At 37.9% G+C, this 20902-nt stretch overlaps 1 protein-coding gene and 1 pseudogene across 1 annotated transcript in view; one reads left to right on the top strand and one right to left on the bottom strand.

The window, feature by feature from the left end:
- Nucleotides 1–20902, bottom strand: part of TNMD (tenomodulin) — a 185789-nt gene that overhangs the window by 72008 nt on the left and 92879 nt on the right. The window lies entirely within an intron of this gene.
- On the top strand, nucleotides 1289–20107 carry LOC131822090 (large ribosomal subunit protein eL6-like; annotated as a pseudogene).

Genomic DNA, 20902 nt, shown 5'->3' with positions numbered 1-20902 from the left:
GCATGTTAAAAAACGTAGAATTCAAATGGAATGATATCTGCAACTTAGAAAACATGTGTTGGAGTATTTAGAGTGTCATGATGTCTGGAGAGAAACCAGGAGGGATAGAAGTTGACAGAGGGAGGCAGAAGGGGGAGACGAAGGAGGGATGATGAAAACAAACGTAGTGAAATGTTAATCTTTGAAGCTAAGTAAAAGCTATATGGCTGCTCATTGTAGTAGTCTTTAAACTTATGTATTTTAAATTTTGAAAAATTTCAAAATAAGGAACTTGGGGAAATAGGAAAAATAGGAGGAGGTAATTACCTTGTAAATGTTTCAGAGAAATAAGTTAGGATGAGTCCTGAGAAGAAGCATTTGAATGTAGGGACCAGGAGGCCACAGGAGATCTTAAAGAAATAATGATTTCAGAAGGGTGAGTGGGGAGGGGACAAAGTCAGACTGCAAAGTTTGGCAAATTGAGTGAGAGGTAAGATAAGGCAGTAAAGTCTATGGTTGGGACTGCAATTCTGAGAAATTGGACAATGGAAAAAAAGAGATGTGAAACTGGCTTGAGAAGCAATAGAATTATGGAAATTTTCTAACATCGTTCTTAATTTTCACTTTGCATGGATACCTATTAATATATGACCTTTTATATCCCCTCTGCACATAGGCCTTTCCTGATGTATTAAATGATGAATTAGGGAACCAATAAAAAGAAGTAAAATAATAATATGCACAATGCTACCATCTAGAGTATTCACGGAAAATCACACCCAGTGTTTGTTATTCATTCGGGAGGCTAGTTTAGAGTCTCTGGGTTCACGCATATGTTTGTGTGTTTTTTGCTTTGTGTAAGACATGTAGAAGGGTGCAAAGTACTCTTAGTCTAGTCCGTTGTTTGTGGACTGATAGTTTGATCCTGAGTGAAACATATAAAATTTCTATGAAGTCTTAAAATTTGATTTCAAACTAGGAGAGATATTTTGGTAATACTTTACCTCAGTAGTGTTTTGGAAATGAAATAAAACATTCAGAAGGAGAAGAGGAGGTCAAAAACAACCCTAAGTTCATGAATTAAGGGGGTTATTGTGCTTAGCTGGGAGAAAGTTGAAATTGCACTTGAAATTTCTTTTATTCTCCAGAAGGCTTCATCAATCTTTACAGCTAGTCTGAAGCCAAGTGTTACTGGATAATGGTGAAGGTGCACATATGGGAAAGCACTCTTGGGGAATGGTAGACAAGAGTAATTTAGGGTAGGCAGGCCTGAGCTCTTGACGTGTGTGTAGGATTTCAACTATCGAAGATGTGGGTGGACAGCAAAAGTTCCAGGCAGAGGGAACAGGGACAATACAAAGACACAAAAGCACAAGGCACATTTAGAGAACAGAGGTCAGTCCTAGAGTAGAGCTGTACTCTAACCTAGAGTAGAGAGCAGGCTAGGGTATGAAATGCATTAGGGAAAGGAGTGGGAGAGAAGGTGGGAAAGGAGATGGATTGGCACTTATATGCATCTCCTCTCTCTTCAACCAGAGGATTTACTCCTAAGAATATGGAGGGGGTGTCCTTGTTTTCTGTTCCTTTCTAAGGGCCTGACACTTGCCTAGGTACACAGTAAGGGTACACTTATAGCTCCTTAGAGTTTGGCTGTCAGAACTAAGAATGAGGGTGGATGCTGAGATTTAGCTACTAGAAACATGATTATGGTGCTTGAAATTGGGCGAGTCAAACTCCCAACTAACAACCAGAGCAGCACTTCTCAGGCTTTAATATGAATCACCTAAGGATCTTGCTTATGTACACAGTCTGACTCCATTCAGCAGGCTGACATGCGGCCAGTGAGCTTGCATTTCTAATAATCTCCCAATGATGTCTATGTTGCTAGTCTGGGGACCAAACATTGAGTAGCAAAGATTTGAAGACTTTCCACCCCCAATTCCTTGACCTTTGCAGACTCCACAATCCTAAATCATTGAGCACAACTAAAGATTCTTCACTTAGTGTAGCTGATGGAAAAGCTCAAATTTAAAGTACCTTGTGAAGATTTTCTGCCACTAGAGTTGTTGAGGTGTATTGGTACTGATGTCATCTACTTCATGTCATTAAAAACATTTTTTTTTTAGATGAGTATGATTCTGGGCACTGGGGTGGCTAGTCGGTTAAGCGTTTGTCTCTTGATTTCCACTCTGGTCATGATCTCAGGCTTGTGAGATTGAGCCCTGCCTTGGGCTCCATGCTTGGTGAGTGGGGAGTCTGCTAGAGATTCTCTCTCTTCTCCCTTTGCCCCTCTCCCCTGCTTGAATGTGTGGGTGCTCTTTCTCTCTCAAATAAATAAATTTTAAAAAAATAGATGAAGGAGAGGAGAAGTGAGTTGGGGGAAATCAGAGGGGGAGATGAGCCATGAGAGACTGTGGACTCTGAGAAACAAACTGAGGGTTATGGAGGGGAGGGACGTGGGGGGATGGGAGGGCCTGCTGGTGCGTTTTAAGGAGGGCACGTATTGCATGCATCACTGGGTGTGGTGCAAAAACAATGAATCTTGAAACATTGACTAAATTAAATTAAATTAAAAATAAATAGATGCAAATGGTTTTACGTGGTTGGACTCAGAGTGTAATTTAGTCTATTTTTGAAAAGGGTAAGCTGTATTTCTCCAAGTACACTTATTTATTGATTGACCATCCCTTCTGTCTATATTTCATGTCTGTTTCGCCATTAATAATTACAAGCCTATGTTTCTCAGTCTAATAGCTCACCCAGGGACAGTCAAACTCTAGTCACTGCTATTTTGAAAATGATTATTGTTATATAAATAAATATGGCTGCAACAGCGTAGGCTGTGCTTTTTCTAGGTGCTTTTTTTTTTTTTTAATTTTTTATAAACATATATTTTTATCCCCAGGGGTACAGGTCTGTGAATCACCAGGTTTACACACTTCACAGCACTCACCAAATCACATACCCTCCCCAATGTCCATAATCATACCCCCTTCTCCCAAACCCCCTCCCCCCGGCAACCCTCAGTTTGTTTCGTGAGATTAAGAGTCACTTATGGTTTGTCTCCCTCCCAATCCCATCTTGTTTCATTTATTCTTCTTCTACCCACTTAAGCCTCCATGTTGTATCACCACTTCCTCATATCAGGGAGATCATATGATAGTTGTCTTTCTCTGCTTGACTTATTTCGCTAAGCATGATACGCTCTAGTTCCATCCATGTTGTTGCAAATGGCAAGATTTCATTTCTTTTGATGGCTGCATAGTATTCCATTGTGTATATATACCACATCTTCTTGATCCATTCATCTGTTGATGGACATCTAGGTTCTTTCCATAGTTTGGCTATTGTGGACATTGCTGCTATAAACATTCGGGTGCATGTGTCCCTTTGGATCACTACATTTGTATCTTTAGGGTAAATACCCAATAGTGCAATTGCTGGGTCATAGGGCAGTTCTATTTTCAACATTTTGAGGAACCTCCATGCTGTTTTCCAGAGTGGCTGCACCAGCTTGCATTCCCACCAACAGTGTAGGAGGGTTCCCCTTTCTCCGCATCCTCGCCAGCATCTGTCATTTCCTGACTTGTTGATTTTAGCCATTCTGACTGGTGTGAGGTGATATCTCATTGTGGTTTTGATTTGTATTTCCCTGATGCCGAGTGATATGGAGCACTTTTTCATGTGTCTGTTCGCCATCTGGATGTCTTCTTTGCAGAAATGTCTGTTCATGTCCTCTGCCCATTTCTTGATTGGATTATTTGTTCTTTGGGTGTTGAGTTTGCTAAGTTCTTTATAGATTCTGGACACTAGTCCTTTATCTGATATGTCGTTTGCAAATATCTTCTCCCATTCTGTCAGTTGTCTTTTGATTTTGTTAACTGTTTCCTTTGCTGTGCAAAAGCTTTTGATCTTGATGAAATCCCAGTAGTTCATTTTTTCCCTTGCTTCCCTTGCCTTTTGCGTTGTTCCTAGGAAGATGTTGCTGCGGCAGAGGTCAAAGAGGTTGCTGCCCGTGTTCTCCTCAAGGATTTTGATGGATTCCTTTCGTACATTGAGATCCTTCATCCATTTTGAGTCTATTTTTGTGTGTGGTGTAAGGAAATGGTCCAATTTCATTTTTCTGCATGTGGCTGTCCAATTTTCCCAGCACCATTTATTGAAAAGGCTGTCTTTTTTCCATTGGACATTCTTTCCTGCTTTGTCGAAGATTAGTTGACCATAGATTTGAGGGTCTATTTCTGGGCTCTCTATTCTGTTCCATTGATCTATGTGTCTGTTTTTGTGCCAGTACCATGCTGTCTTGATGATGATAGCTTTGTAATAGAGCTTGAAGTCCGGAATTGTGATGCCACCAACGTTGGCTTTCTTTTTCAATATCCCTTTGGCTATTCGAGGTCTTTTCTGGTTCCATATAAATTTTAGCATTATTTGTTCCATTTCTTTGAAAAAGATGGATGGTACTTTGATAGGAATTGCATTAAATGTGTAGATTGCTTTAGGTAGCATAGACATTTTCACAATATTTATTCTTCCAATCCAGGAGCATGGAACATTTTTCCATTTCTTTGTGTCTTCCTCAATTTCTTTCATGAGTACTTTATAGTTTTCTGAGTATAGATTCTGTGTCTCTTTGGTTAGGTTTATTCCTAGGTATCTTATGGTTTTGGATGCAATTGTAAATGGGATTGACTCCTTAATATCTCTTTCTTCTGTCTTGCTGTTGGTGTAGAGAAATGCAACTGATTTCTGTGCATTGATTTTATATCCTGACACTTTACTGAATTCCTGTATAAGTTCTAGCAGTTTTGGAGTGGAGTCTTTTGGGTTTTCCACATATAGTATCATATCATCTGCGAAGAGTGATAATTTGACTTCTTCTTTGCTGATTTGGATGCCTTTAATTTCCTTTTGTTGTCTGATTGCTGAGGCTAGGACCTCTAGTACGATGTTGAATAGCAGTGGTGATAATGGACATCCCTGCCGTGTTCCTGACCTTAGCGGAAAAGCTTTCAGTTTTTCTCCATTGAGAATGATATTTGCGGTGGGTTTTTCATAGATGGCTTTGATGATATTGAGGTATGTGCCCTCTATCCCTACACTTTGAAGAGTTTTGATCAGGAAGGGATGTTGTACTTTGTCAAATGCTTTTTCAGCATCTATTGAGAGTATCATATGGTTCTTGTTCTTTCTTTTATTGATGTGTTGTATCACATTGACTGATTTGCGGATGTTGAACCAACCTTGCAGCCCTGGAATAAATCCCACTTGGTCGTGGTGAATAATCTTTTTAATGTACTGTTGAATCCTATTGGCTAGTATTTTGTTGAGTATTTTCGCATCTGTGTTCATCAAGGATATCGGTCTATAGCTCTCTTTTTTGGTGGGATCCTTGTCTGGTTTTGGGATCAAGGTGATGCTGGCCTCATAAAATGAGTTTGGAAGTTTTCCTTCCATTTCTATTTTTTGGAACAGTTTCAGGAGAATAGGAATTAGTTCTTCTTTAAATGTTTGGTAGAATTCCCCCGGGAAGCCGTCTGGCCCTGGGCTTTTGTTTGTTTGGAGATTTTTAATGACTGTTTCAATCTCCTTACTGGTTATGGGTCTGTTCAGGCTTTCTATTTCTTCCTGGTTCAGTTGTGGTAGTTTATATGTTTCTAGGAATGCATCCATTTCTTCCAGATTGTCAAATTTATTGCCGTAGAGTTGCTCATAGTATGTTCTTATAATAGTTTGTATTTCTTTGGTGTTAGTTGTGATCTCTCCTCTTTCATTCATGATTTTATTTATTTGGGTCCTTTCTCTTTTCTTTTTGATAAGTCGGGCCAGGGGTTTATCAATTTTATTAATTCTTTCAAAGAACCAGCTCCTAGTTTCGTTGATTTGTTCTATTGTTTTTTTGGTTTCTATTTCATTGATTTCTGCTCTGATCTTTATGATTTCTCTTCTCCTGCTGGGCTTAGGGTTTCTTTCTTGTTCTTTCTCCAGCTCCTTTAGGTGTAGGGTTAGGTTGTGTACCTGAGACCTTTCTTGTTTCTTGAGAAAGGCTTGTACCGCTATATATTTTCCTCTCAGGACTGCCTTTGTTGTGTCCCACAGATTTTGAACCGTTGTATTTTCATTATCATTTGTTTCCATGATTTTTTTCAATTCTTCTTTAATTTCCCGGTTGACCCATTCATTCTTTAGAAGGATACTGTTTAGTCTCCATGTATTTGGGTTCTTTCCAAACTTCCTTTTGTGGTTGAGTTCTAGCTTTAGAGCATTGTGGTCTGAAAATATGCAGGGAATGATCCCAATCTTTTGATACCGGTTGAGTCCTGATTTAGGACCGAGGATGTGATCTATTCTGGAGAATGTTCCATGTGCACTAGAGAAGAATGTGTATTCTGTTGCTTTGGGATGAAATATTCTGAATATATCTGTGATGTCCATCTGGTCCAGTGTGTCGTTTAAGGCCTTTATTTCCTTGCTGATCTTTTGCTTGGATGACCTGTCCATTTCAGTGAGGGGAGTGTTAAAGTCCCCTACTATTATTGTATTGTTGTTGATGTGTTTCTTTGATTTTGTTATTAATTGGTTTATATAGTTGGCTGCTCCCACATTGGGGGCATAGATATTTAAAATTGTTAAATCTTCTTGTTGGACAGACCCTTTGAGTATGATATAGTGTCCTTCCTCATCTCTTATTATAGTCTTTGGCTTAAAATCTAATTGATCTGATATAAGGATTGCCACTCCTGCTTTCTTCTGATGTCCATTAGCATGGTAAATTCTTTTCCACCCCCTCACTTTAAATCTGGAGGTGTCTTCGGGCTTAAAATGTGTTTCTTGGAGGCAACATATAGATGGGTTTTGTTTTTTTATCCATTCTGATACCCTGTGTCTTTTGACAGGGGCATTTAGCCCATTCACATTCAGGGTAACTATTGAGAGATATGAATTTAGTGCCATTGTATTGCCTGTAAGGTGACTGTTACTGTATAGGTCTCTGTTCCTTTCTGATCTACCACTTGTAGGCTCTCTCTTTGCTTAGAGGACCCCTTTCAATAGTTCCTGTAGAGCTGGTTTGGTATTTGCAAATTCTTTCAGTTGTTGTTTGTCCTGGAAGCTTTTAATCTCTCCTTCTATTCTCAATGATAGCCTAGCTGGATATAGTATTCTTGGCTGCATGTTTTTCTCGTTTAGTGCTCTGAAAATATCATGCCAGCTCTTTCTGGCCTGCCAGGTCTCTGTGGATAAGTCAGCTGCCAATCTAATATTTTTACCATTGTATGTTACACACTTCTTTTCCCGGGCTGCTTTCAGGATTTTCTCTTTGTCATTGAGACTTGTAAATTTTACTATTAGGTGACGGGGTGTGGGCCTATTCTTATTGATTTTGAGGGGCATTCTCTGAACCTCCTGAATCTAGGTGCTTTTTATTTTTATTTTCCTCATCCTTTGAGCAGGCTAAGCTGTACAAGCTTAATATTGACTCTTATTGAGTCTTCTTTCCCATCCTGCAAGACAGCCAGTGAAAAAGCTGAGAATCCAGATACTAAGGAGAAGAAACCTGAAGCCAAGAAGGCTATGCTGGTGGCAAAGTTAAGGAGGGTAAGCTCAAGGCTAAAATGCCAAAGAAGGGGAAGCCCCACTGCAGTAGAAACCCTGTCTAGTCGGAGGAATTAGCAGATAATCCCCATCAGTTATGCATTCTAGAAAGACCATGTACAAAAGGAAGTATTCAACAGCTAAATCCAGGGTTGAAAAGAAGAAAGAGAAGGTTCTTGTTACTATCACAAAACCAGTTCATTGTGATAAGAAATGGCATTAGCGTAAACTTCCCCCAAATGCCTACGTATTACCCTACTGAAGATGTACCCTGAAACTGTTGAGTCATGGCAAAAAACCTTTCAGTCAGCATGTGAGAAAACTTTGAACTAGCCTCACTCCTGGCCATTTTGATAGTCCTCACTGGGTGCCACAAAGGCAAGATTGTGGTTTTCCTGAAGCAATGGAGCAGTGGCTTGTTACTTGTCACTGGATGTCTGGCCCTCAATTGAGTTCCTCTACATAGAATACTCCAAAATTTCATCATTGCCACCTCCACCAAAATTGATATCAGCAATGTGAAAAATCCCAACATCTCGCTGATGCTTATTTCAAGAAGAGGACTTATAAACCTAGACACCAGGAAGGTGAGATCTTCAACACTGAGAAGGAGAAATATGAGATTAAAGAACAGTGCAAGATTGATCAGAAAGCTGTGAACTTACAAATTCTGTCAGTAGTCAAAGCTGTTCTTCAGCTTTAGGGCTACCTCTGCTCTATGTTTTCTTCCACAAATGGAATTAATCCTCACAAATTGGTGTTCTATATTTCTTACAAGAAACCACAATTTGTATGGAGTCACAAAAAGCCCCAAATAGTTAAAGCAATTCTGAAAAATGAAAAACAAAACTGGGGGCATCATGATTCCAGATTTCAAGCTCTATTATAAAACCACAGTCATCAAGACAGTATGGTATGGTATTGGCAAAAAGAGACACAAAGATCAGTGGAATAGAAAAAAAAAATCCAGAAATGGACCCACAACTATATGGCCAGCTAATCTTCAACAAAGAAGAAAAGAATATCCAATGGAAAAAAGACAGTCTCTTCAACAAATGGTGTTGGGAAAACTGGAGATCCACATGCAGAAGACTAAAGCTGAACCACTTTCTTACACCATGCAAAAAAAGAAATAAAAAATGAATGGCAGACCTAAATGTGAGACAGGAAACCATCAAATCCAAGAGAACACAGGCGAAACCTCTTTGACCTTGGCTATAGCAACTTCTTACTAGACACGTCTCTAGAGGCAAGGGAAACAGAAGCAGAAATGAACTATCGGGACTTCATCAAGATAAAAAACTCCTGCACAGTGAAGAAACAATCAATAAAACTAAAAGGGAGACTACAGAATGGGAGAACATATTTGCAAACAACCTATCTGGTAAAAGGTTAATATCCAAAGTCAATAAAGAACATTTCAAACTCAACACCCAATAAAACCAAATAATCCAGTTAAGAAATGGGCAGCAGAATACTGCTATGCTGAAAATAAATTTAAAAAATTTAAAAAAAGAGAAATGGGCAGCAAACATGAATAGACACCTTCCAAAGAAGACACCCAGATGACTAACAGACACATAAATAGATGCTCAACATCACTGAAATACAAATCAAAACCACAATGAGATACTACCCCACACTGTCAGAATGGCTAAAAATAACAACACAAGAAACAACAGGTGTTGGTGAGGTTGCAGAGAAAAGGGAACCCTTGTGAAGTGTTAGTGCAGCCACTCTGGAGAACAGTATGGAGGTGTCTCAAAAAGTTCAAAATAGAACTACTGTATAATCTAGCAATTGTACTACTAGATATTTACCCAAAGGATACAAAAATACAGATTCAAAGGGGTACATGCATCCTGATGTTTATAGCAGCAAGGTCAACAATAACCAAACTAGAGAGAGCCCACATGTCCATCAACTGATGAATGAATAAAAAAGATGTGATATATACATATATATGTATATATGTAACATTATGTATTTATTAATAATATATATATGTATTACTCAATCAAAAAAAATTGAAATCTTGCCATTTGCAATGACATGGATGGAGCTAAAGTGTATTATGTTAAGTGAGATAGTCAAAGAAAGACAAATACCATATGATCTCATTCATATGTGGAATTTTTTAAAAAAGATTTATTTATTTATTTATTTGACAGACAGAGATCACAAGTAGGCAGAGAGGCAGGCAGAGAGACAGGAGGAAGCAGGCTCCCTGCTGAGCAGAGAGCCCAACATGGGACTTGATCCCAGGACCCTGGGATCACGACCTAAGCCGAAGGCAGACGCTTTAACCCACTGAGCCACCCAGGTACCCCTCATATGTGGAATTTAAGGAACAAAACAGATGAACATGTGGGAAGTGGGAAAATAAAAAAGAGAGGGAAACAAACCATAAGAGACTCTCTTAACAATAGAAAACAAACTGAGGGTTGTTGGAGGGAGGTGGATAGGGAATGGGCTAGATGGGTGATAGGTTTTAAACAGGGCACTTGTGAAGAGCACTGGGTGTTGTATGTAAGTGATGAATCACTGAATTCTTTTTTAATAAAAGATTTTATTTATTTATTTGAGAGAGAGAGAGCGAGCATGAGAATGGGGAGTGGCAGAGGGAGGAGAAGATTCCCCACTGAGCAGGGAACCTGATGCGGGGACTCAATCCTGGGACTCTAGGATCATGAGCTGAAGGCAGTCATTTAACTGACTGAGTCACCTGGGTGCCCCAAATCACTGAATTCTACTCCAGAAACCAATATTGTACTGTATGTCAACTAACATTTAAAATAAATAAATATTTTTCAAAGAACTTAATTAAATAACTGACCCATTAAAAAACATTGATTCTTAAAAAAATATTTAAAAATATTCATTCTTATCACTGAGAATGCCAGGATTGGTAAGAGTGGTCTACATGATGAAAATGAAAGTTATGGTAAATTGTTGCACATATCAACTGACTTCCAGTTAACTACACAACACCACATAGCCACATTTCAGCTGTGCTGAAGGGAGAAAAGCCTAAGTACGTGATTATAGTCTTATCGAAAAAGATGCCAGTCTTTAGGATAAGATCAGAATTTTTTCTCCAAAACATATATATATATATATATATGGGAAACTTAGGCCTAACAGTGAGATATTCATACAGTCTGAAATCTGCAAGCAAACAGAGGCTATCAATTTGACCTTCTACCTGAACCCTTGTCTATTCTCTTCTCTCAGTGTTTGGGATACCAATCTTCTGAGATATTCAGTATGAATTTACAATTCCTCATCCACCTAAATTTAATCTCTGAGAACAGCAAGATCTGTTCAGCAACCTTTAACCACCTGGAGGACCACTTTCAAGTGTAGCTGAGGGAAGAGATTTTCTGTTGATATATACATGTATGTAGTTTTATATATTAAAATTAAAAACATAGGAGAAAATGAGTGAATTTTGCTTTTGCATTTAAATCAACTTTTCCTTAAAGGCTAGAGCAATTGTCACACTTTCTTTTCTACCTAAAGGGTGTAGACTGCCCTAATCACTAGCACAGCCACCTAAAACCACACCAGTTTTCTGTGAGGAGGAACTGAGCTTTTACTAAGAAGTTTCCCAAAGTGTCCTAGTGTGCTTTCTCTGTAAGCTCAAGTCTAGAGGAAGTCAACTAAAACAAGGACCTTCTGATTCCTGGCTATTTTTAAATTCCATTTTCATTTGAATGAGGATTCCAAGTGAATGTTAATCCTCCTTCTTTCCTCTCTTTCTGCCTTCCTTTTTTCTTTTTTTGATTCCACATACACACATCTAAAAATTACAAAAGAGCTTCTATGTTGAAAAAAATTCAAATGTTATAGAAGCGAAGTTTCACCATCCCCCCATTTTTGATTGCCACAATAAGTTTGGTTAATATCCATCACATCACACAGTTACATTTTTTTGTGTGTTTGTGATGAGAACTTTTAAGATGTACTCTGCTAGCAACTTTCAAATATACAATACAGTGTTAACTATTGTCACCATGCTATACATGACATTCCCAAAACTTATTTATGTTATAACTGGAAGTTTGTACCTTTTGACTCCCTTCACCCATTTCCCCCACCCTTACCCCCCACTTCTGGCAACCACCAATCTGTTCTGTTTAATCCCATTCTCCAGAGGTAACAGTTGTTAACACATTGGTATAAATCCAGAATTTTAATATGCATACATAAACGTATACAATCAGATCTATAAATTATATTGATTCATAAAAATTGGATGATATTTTGTATACATTTCTATGTTTTCTTATTTATCAATAGGTCATGACTACTTTTCTACATAAATACTTAGAGATTTCCCTCACTGCATGATTCTGTAGTATCCCATTGTCAATCTATTTAACCAGTCCCCATTAACAGAAATTTTATTTATTCTAGTTTTTTTCTCTATGAATTTACGCCACAACAAATATACTTGTACAACACAAAGGTTTTTTGGTAACATAAATTATTAGAAATAGTAATCCTGGGTCAAAATGTCTACATATTTAAATTTTGATAGATTTTGTCAAATTTCCTTTTAAAAAGACTGCTCCAGTTTAAACTTTCATACCAACATATAAGAGAGCCCATTTCCTAGAACCCTTACCGATACCGTGTATTTTTTTTTTATAAACATATATTTTTATCCCCAGGGGTACAGGTCTGTGAATCACCAGGTTTACACACTTCACAGCACTCACCAAAGCACATACCCTCCCCAATGTCCATAATCCCACCCCTTTCTCCCAAACCCCCTCCCCCCAGCAACCCTCAGTTTGTTTTGTGAGGTATTTTAATTCTTTAATTTTTTTGCTGGTTTGAAAATTTCTTTTGCCCATTCCTTGTTGTTTTAATGTGTATTTCATTTACAGTTGGTGAGAGCTTCTTCCCATATTTTTGATGGCCATTTATGTCCTTTTGCAGGACCTATTTCCACCAGAAATTACAGAGGGAAAACAAGACAGCTTTTGTGGTAGAGCTCTGATAATGAAAAAGGCATGTCACCTATACTTATGCAGAAAAATAAAAAGATGTGTTTCTTTTTATTAGAAGGACAAATATACTTTTTTAAATAATAAAGGCTGAAAGTAAAGTAGAATGCCTCACTCTGTAAAAGATACACAGATAGGCTTCACACTATATTTCAGAGACACTAGAGAAATTGAACAGAAGAAAACATAGAAGAAATAAGGCTGCTGAGGAAACTAGCAGTATACATCCAATCATTCATCTATTTGTTCATTAATTGAAAAACAGTCAATAAATATTTTTGAGTACCTACAATATGCTAATCCCTGGTGGTGAAAAAGATCTTAGTCTCTGGAGTAAGATCAACTGGGTTTGAATTTTGACTCCATCTCTTACGCTGTGATCTAAAGGATACAACTTAATGTCCTTGTGCTGCAGTTTCCTGACCGGTAAAATGGGTATAATAAAAGTATGTACTACATAGGAATGTTGAAAGGATTAAATGAGATTAATGCAAGTAAGGTTCTATGCACAGAGTGAGTACCTAATAAGAGTTATAGTTCCTGACAAATGGATTTTTGCTTCCAAACCCAAATCAACTCTGGAGATAGAAGCCAGAGGGAAGCATAGACTGCAGGGAAAATAACAACCACTGCAACAGTACCACTGTGAAAAGCCCTGGAGATACTGAAAGTGGCCTTGAACTGATGTGTGTAGAAGGTAGATGGTTGTAGCCTGGTGCAAGGAATGGCCAGAGGCATTGGTGATGGCATAGGGCAGAACACAACTTCTATATTATGCAGCCATCAGAAAGGATGAATACCCGACTTTTGTATCAACATGAACGGGACTGGAGGAGATTATGCTGAGTGAAATAAGTCAAGCAGAGAGAGTCAATTATATGGTTTAGTTTACTTGTGGAGCATAAGGAATAACATGGAAGACATTAGGAGAAGGAAAGAAAAAGTGAATTCGGGGGAAGTTGGAGGGGGACATGAAAGATGAAAGACTGTGGATTCTAGGATAAAAACTGAGGGTTATGGAGGGGAGGGATGTGGGGGGATGGGTGAGCCTGGTGGTGGGTTTTAAGGAGGGCACGTATTGCATGGAGCACTGGCTGTGGTGCGTAAACAATGAATCTTGGAACACTGAAAAAAATAAAGACGTTAAAAAAAATGAACACAACTTCTAGAGCCCTATTTCTTCTGCTCCCTTGTGGAACCTTAGTATAATTACTGCTTATCTCATTCATTGCAGAAATCCAGGGCAATAGCCCAAATAGCCTGTGTCAGCAGACTATGAGTAGATGGGCAATGCAAAAGTCTTACTCGTGTGAGTTGATGAGTATAAGGATGGACTAACAGGTTGTCCTCTGACATTCATTCCTCCACTTCCACACCCCCCCACCACAAACTCTTAGATCTGTTGGTTTGCAACTCAAGGTGACTGACCAGACAAGTTGCCTCATAAGGTGTGAAAGATATAGGAGTAACAGTAGTTCTGTGGTATCTGGGACTCTTGACTGGGACTAGACTAGGGCCTGGCCTTCGGCCCTTTTTGGATATACATTTATTAGATGCAGTAGATGATACCCCCAGGAAACAAGAATAAGCATACCTAGACTTGTAAGAAAGATGAATGACTACTATAGAAAAGGACAACAATTTGAAAATATATACTATTCAATGCAGAATTATTGGAATGGATGGGCTAATAATTTAAAATATACAAAGTAAATATAGTTAAAGATTTAAGGTAATAAGTAATATGAAATAAAATAAGATAATTTAAAGGATCAATGGAAAATATTAGCCATAAAATATATATTGATCTACATATTTACCATTTCTGACACTCTTCATTCCTTTGTATGACCTCATTCTCCATTTCAGAACAAAATATTCCTAAAAATATTCAGCCTAAAAATATTCCCTTATCATTTCTTTTCAAATATATTTTCAGCCTAGAAATATTTACTTCAGCCTAAAAATATTCTCTTATCATTTCTTTTCAAATATATTTTTATTTTAGAATAGATTCAGATTTATAAAAAGTTGCAAAGAGAGTATGGAGAGTTTACATATACCTTGCATTCTGTTTACCCTACTGTTAACATTTTACATCAGTTTGGTACATTTGTCACAACTAATAAACTAGTATTGATACATTATTGATAATTAAAATTTATACTTTTTTTGTTTCCTTAGTTTTTAATCTAATGCTTTTTTTTTTCATTCCCAGAAACACATTCAAGCTACCACATTACATTTAGCTATCATGTCTTTTAGGTCCCTCTTGGTTGTGATTGTTTCTCAGACTTTATTTTTTTGTTTGTTTGTCAAATGACTTTGACAGTTTTGAGGAATATTGGTCAGGTATTTTGTAGATTGTCCCCCATTTGAATTTGTATGGTGTTTTTCTCATGATTAGACTGGGTTATGTATTTTTGGGAGGAAGTCACAAAGTGCCCTTCTTGTCACATCATATCATGGGTACATGCTATCAGCATGATTTATCACTGATGATATGAACCTTGATTATCTGTCTCAGGTTGTGTTTTCAGGTTTCTCCACTATAAAGTTATTCTTTCTCCTTTTTCCATACTATTATCTTTAGAAAGAAGTTATTTTCTGCAGCCCAGCTTTGAAGAGTGGGGAATTATGCTTCACCTCTTTGATGGGAGACTACATAAATTATTTGGAATTTTTTTAAATTAATTTATTTATTTTCAGAAATAACAGTATTCATTATTTTTTTACCACACCCAGTGCTCCATACAATCCGTGCCCTCTATAATACCCACCACCTGGTACCCCAACCTCCCACCCCCCCGCCACTTCAAACCCCTCAGATTGTTTTTCAGAGTCCATAGTCTCTTATGATTCACCTCCCCTTATTTGGAATTCTTTTATACGGAACGTTTATTATGGGTATATCATCTTCTATTTATTTATTTTCTATATCTTTTACTTACACCAATATGGACTTATAGATATTTATTTTATGTTTTGGGTTATAATCTAAGACTACTTTATTTTCTTTCACACATCACTTCAACTTTGGCCACTGGGAGCTCTTTCAATTGATTGCTGTGTCTCTTTGACATGACCTCATCATCATTTTTTTTTTTAACACTTCCTTACTTTCTGGTATTACAAGATGCTCCAGGCTCATTCTGTCTATTTCAATTTTCAGCTTTAGAGTCTGTCATTTCTCCAAGGAGCCCTGGTCCCTTTTATTGCAGAATGATATTAGAAACCAAGATCTGGGTACTGGGTGTAGCATTTCTTTTTGTGTAGGTTTCCTGGTGACAAATTCTTTCAGGTTTTTTTTTTCCTGATAAAGTATTTATTTGGTCTTTATTTTTGGAGTACCCCTGACTTCAATATAGAATTCTTCTCTGGCCTATATTTATTCTGACAAGAGGTACTCATTTTTATCTTTATTCCTATATATATAAGGTATTCTTTTTCTTCCTCCAGCTGCATTTAGGAAAGTTTTTTTTCCTGTATCAATTATAGCATCTTGATTATTATGTGGCTATACATGGCATTCTTTGTCCTTATACTGCTTGGGTTTGTGGAAATTTTTTGAATCTGTGAACTCACAGTTATTATCAAATCAGAAAACTTTCAGCCATTATTTCTTCAAATATTTTCTCTGAACTTCCATCCTGGGACTCTAATTACTTCTAGGTTAGACTACTTGATATTGACTCACATGTCACTGAGGCCTTGTTCATCTTTTTTCACTTTCCACCCCCTTCTTGTGCTTCAATTTGGATAGTTTCCACTGCTGTATCTAAAAATGTACTCCTTTTCTATGGCATCTAATTTGCTGTCAATCCTACTCAGTGAAATTTCCATTTCAAATATTATTTTTCACCTCTAATACTTTCATTTGTTCTTTCTTATAGTTTCCATTTCTTTCCTCATTATGACAATATTTTCTTTAAACTTTGACCTTTCCTTCAACTTTTAATCTTACTACTTTAATAGGTATTCTAAATTTTTCATCTGCTAATTCCATCCTCTCTATAATTTCTGTGTCTTTTTATGTAGTCTGATATTTCTCCTGGATGTGGGTCATATTTTCTCACGTCTTCACATGTATAATAGTTGTTTATTAGATGCTGGATATTGTGAATGTTTTGTTGTCGAGTGAGTGCCTGGATTTTACTGTTTTACTTTAAAGAATGTTGAGTTTTATTTTGGGAGGTAGTTAAATCACTTCCAGATCAGCTTTAAGCTTTCAAGGCTTGTTTGTAAGTTTTGTTATGGCAGGCCTAGGATATCCTTACTATAGGGCTAGGTTAGCTCTACTACTAATATGTGATCATTCTGGGGTCTCTACTTACATGTCTGGGTACTGGGTACTCTACAACATTTCTCTGCTCTGGCTGGCTGGAATGCAAACACTTAGACCTGTATGAGCTCTGGGAATTGTCTACCTTACAGATCCCCAGCAGTTGTTCTTTGCCTATTCTCACTGGAATTTCACACTCTGCATGCACAACTCAGCATGTATCAAAGAATAAAGGTAATCCCTGTGCCAATTTCTATAGTTCTTTCTTTGTATAGCTCTCCTCTCTAGTACTCTGCTCCACTAATTATAGCTGCCTCAGCCTCACTGAATTTTGATCTCTGACCAAATCAGCAAGATCACTCTGTTCTGCTTAGGCTTCCCATCCCTATGTTGTTGTCCAAAATTGCTTCTAGGCAGCAAGCTGAGACAATCATAGAGATTACCTCATTTGTTTCTCTTTCAAAAATCACAGTCCTGCATTGCCTGTTGTCTATTGTCTGAAAAAAAAATTGTCTCTTATATTTTGTTATTTTTCTAGTTATTTGTGGTAGGAGGGCAAGTCCAGTGACAGTTACTCTATCATGAATGTAAGTGGAAATTCTGTTCATAAAAATGTAATAATTGAAATAAAAAATATGACTGATGGAATCAATACCAAGATAAATTTAGCTAAAGAACAAATTAGTGAGTTAAAGATAAAATTGAAGAACTTTCCCAGAAGGTAGTAGGAAAGGATAAAGAAATAGAAAATGTAAAAGAAAAGCTATAGGATATGGAAGATGAAAGTAAAATACCAACATCAAATAAAAGGAGTCCAAGAAATAGACAAATAAAAAATAGGAAGAAGTAGCTACTTTAAGAAATAATGGAAATAAATTTTCTGGAATTGAAAAATAATGAAAGACTTCATGTAATAGAGTCATAGAGTGTCAAATAGGAGAGAAAAGGAAAACCTATACTAGATACTCTATAGTGAACATTAAGAGCATCACAGAGAAAATTCTGAGTGTCCTGAAAGAACAAATAGTGCATCTACAAAGGATCAAAAATTAGGCTGATCTCAGGCTTTTCAATAACAGCATTCATTGTAAGAAGAAAATGAAGTGTCATTGGGGGAGATTAATAGGTGAGCTTCACAGAGAAAAATCCTGGAAGGGAGGGGAAACCAGAGGAAGAACTAAATTAATTGGTAAATGATTAAAAGCCTTCACAGCTATAGTTTAATGGTACAAAAGTTCTTGTGCATGTTTCCAGGACAGAAAATTAAGCATGATTTTCCTGCACTGGATGATCTTTCGTCTCTGGAGTTGAAAAGAATAATTTCATCTTGCATTTGTATTACATTTTATACATTTAAAATTATATTAGTATTTACTACCACATTTGAACTTTTTTGGAACAGAAGGCTCAAGTGGTACTGTGTTCAAATAGCACTGTTTGCCTTATTGTATAGACTATTAAGGGAAAACCCATTAAAGTCATGCCATGGATTGCTCAAAGAGCCAAACCTAAACCCCTACTTCTCTAACTCCCATATTTCTGCTGTTTCTTCAGCATAGTGAAGGAGCATGAAATCTCAGTTGAGCTGGGTGGATTGTGAACTAATTTGTCAAATGGACCTTGCTTGGCCCTTTTGGGAAGGAGTGGGCATTCTTAAATGAAAAAGTAATTGTGCCATCCATGAGAAGGCTGTATTTGGCTTGGGTATCATGATTGCCCTGAGATATGATCCAATAATGAAAAAAACATCTCTTTTCCTACTTGGAGTTCTTGTTAGTCATTTATGTGGATAAGGTTTTATTGGGATAATTATTGTGAATGCAGCACACATGATGAGTGGTTACAATTGCATTTTTAGAGCATAAATGTATGATAATGAATTTCATGGCCACTCATACAAATCTCCTTGTCTTGAAAGCTACCAGCAGGAGAAACATTACTGTCTTGTCAGAGAAATGACAGAGAGGAAGAAACCCTTCTTCTAATTTTTCCTTCCTAAATATGAAGTGTCTCTTTCCCATGGAGCTCATAAGGGCCTTTCATGTTGTCAGCTATACATAAGCATTCTTTTTACCAACTATGCTAAGGTTCTAAAAGTTCCAGTGAAGGAACAAAGAGATCATAATTTCTCAGAAGCTGACGGAAAACTATAATCTCAACACCTCCTAATTAGGAGGGGAATAGAATCATGAATGCAACAGTGTGTCAGCTCTGTAGCTAGTCTCCTTTTTGGTAGGGTGATGAGCTTCAGAGAGCCTGTTTCATCGATGTAGAATGTGGTCTCCTGCTTTGTGCTTATGCTTTTATTTTTGTCTCCATTTGAAAGATGTACTCTGTGAGAATCTGGAAACCCTTGTCTTCACTAGACACACATACTTACACACATACACACACTCCCTCTCTAACAGAACCCTCATGCTATGAAAGCACAGCCCTTGCATAGAACATTGAAAATTAAAACAGAAATAAGGATGGATGGGGTCTGAACTGTATGTTAGAAAATTTCATAGCCCTATGTATCAAAATTGTAAACAAAACAAATACAAAACCTGATCTAATAGGGAAATCTAAAATGGGAGTGCCCTTCCAAAAATTAGGAGCCACTCAACTTGCCCCTAGAAGGGGCCCCAGAAGAACCCTGCTCAGAAGAATGCTCCCACATAACTCCACCCAATCTCATTCAGAGAATAAGTGCTCCAGAACATCCCAGAAGATGCCAAGGAAGATGGTGGCAATCGACTGGGAGATAGTGGGCACAAGACCCAAGGGGCATGTCAGTTCCTTGGCTTGATGTAACATTGTCAGCTACCACGGAGATAAGCTTTATGATGAGTACATTCTCCCCCTGCCCCCACCCATTTCTAGACTACTGGACCAGATAGAGGGTCATCTGGAAGTAGTACATGATGAATGCTTTGAGCCAAATCTTAAAGATACTCACAGGGAAGACAGTGGGGGCATGCCACCCACAACTTTAAAGCCCTTCAATACTTCCACTCCAAGTGTCTGACCCACAACTCCTTCCATATCTGCCCCCTCCCCAACCAGAAGGCTGACTGCTTGAAGAATGTCATCATGCCTCTGAAATGTCTCACCAAGAAGCTTCAGAACCAGGACATGCAGACTGGGAAAAAGTGGACATTCTTCTGTGGAAGATGCTCAAGCCACCATGGAGCTGTACAGCTTGGCTGAAGTGAAATGGGAACAGCACCTGGCCCACAATCCCCCAAAAGACTAGCAGCAGCGGGGACACTGGTGATGTGGGGAGGCAGAGAGAGCATTGCACCCAGGAGAAACAGGGCTGTGGACCAGTGGACAGCCCTAATAGCTCCACTCCTTTGCAAGCTTGAGGTGTGAGGGAGAGAGAGGCTCCACCCTAGACTTAATTTCCATTGAGATTTCACCTCAGGTATTGTTTTCTGTGTCTGATTAAGTATCCTATGGAAGCAGTAAGCCTCTGTGTCAGACTCAGCCCTATACTGTTTATGTCTTAAATGGTGCCAAACACAGATCCTAGGGTGCTTTGCTCCAGTCAGGCCTTTTGACTCTCAAGGGGCAGGGCATACTGGGAAATGTAGTTTCTCAAACTGCCTTATCAGTACGGTGCCTGATGTCTCATTTTATGCCTTTTGTTCTAAGTAATTAGCAGCACCTTTTCAGTCTCAAAAGTACCTGGTTGGTTGATCACACTCTGCATCACAGACACTGCTTTTGGCTCAGAGTCTCCACCTAGTCTGTTTTGGGATATCACCTATTCTTCTCACCTTGACTTACAGAAGAACCATCCCTGGTAAGGTTCAGTTCTCCTTCATGTTACAAGGCAGTAAAGGTAAGAGAGCATGACTTGGAAATCAGCTTCTCTGGTTTGGGAAAACAGTCTGTTTCCTAAAGTAACAGAGGATTTATTTAATTTACATCCTACTTGGTAGGTTAAAAAAGAATTTAAAGTGTTTTCATGGTTTTTGGTCTTTTATTTTGCTAAACCAAATCTCTAAAAACTCAAATTATTCCCTTGATAAATTTTTATAATGGA

Source organism: Mustela lutreola, chromosome X (genome assembly GCF_030435805.1).
Source record: "Mustela lutreola isolate mMusLut2 chromosome X, mMusLut2.pri, whole genome shotgun sequence".
NCBI lineage: Eukaryota > Metazoa > Chordata > Mammalia > Carnivora > Mustelidae > Mustela > Mustela lutreola.
The sequence above is the reverse complement of the archived record's forward strand: the minus strand, read 5'-3'. Positions and strand labels throughout refer to the sequence as shown.